General features: G+C 49.0%; 1 protein-coding gene across 2 annotated transcripts in view; it reads left to right on the top strand.

Annotated features, from left to right (window-relative positions):
- Window positions 1-480, top strand: part of DAZAP1 (DAZ associated protein 1) — a 20,509-nt gene that overhangs the window by 11,149 nt on the left and 8,880 nt on the right. The window lies entirely within an intron of this gene.

Below are 480 nucleotides of genomic sequence, written 5' to 3'. Positions count from 1 at the left end.
GGCGGTGCAACCTTTTTTTTTTTTTTTTTTTTTAGCTCGTTCTTTTGAAGTTTTTACAACTTGGCATGAATTTCAACATGGTTTCTGTTTTTAAGGGTGTCCTGAAAGATTAGTCTTTTAAATTGTGAACTTCCTCAATTACGACCGTCTCCTGTTTTAAGTTCACTCCAGCGAAGTCAGGAGTCTCATTTCATGTCGTCAGGCTAGGTCTGCCCCAGCTCGGCTTGAACGTGGAGTTCCCTTGATCCATCCCATGCTTTTTTCTTCTTTTCTTGTTCTTTTTTCCGTAAGTCCCCTAAGTCGGCGGGGCGGGTGGGAGGAGGGCAAGGAGCCGCCCCAGCGCGCCTGCACCAGCCTCCCCCAGCCGCCACCTGCACGTCCACTGTGGTTTGCGGGGCTGGGACACTGGGCGCCCAATTTCCGTGCCCTTTGTTTTTCTTTCTTTCTTTTTCTTTTTTTTTTTCCCCCCCTGGCTGCTGC

This window comes from Lipotes vexillifer, unplaced genomic scaffold, assembly GCF_000442215.2.
Source record: "Lipotes vexillifer unplaced genomic scaffold, Lipotes_vexillifer_v1.1 scaffold225, whole genome shotgun sequence".
Taxonomy (NCBI): domain Eukaryota; kingdom Metazoa; phylum Chordata; class Mammalia; order Artiodactyla; family Lipotidae; genus Lipotes; species Lipotes vexillifer.
This window is presented reverse-complemented; position numbering and strand designations above follow the sequence as displayed.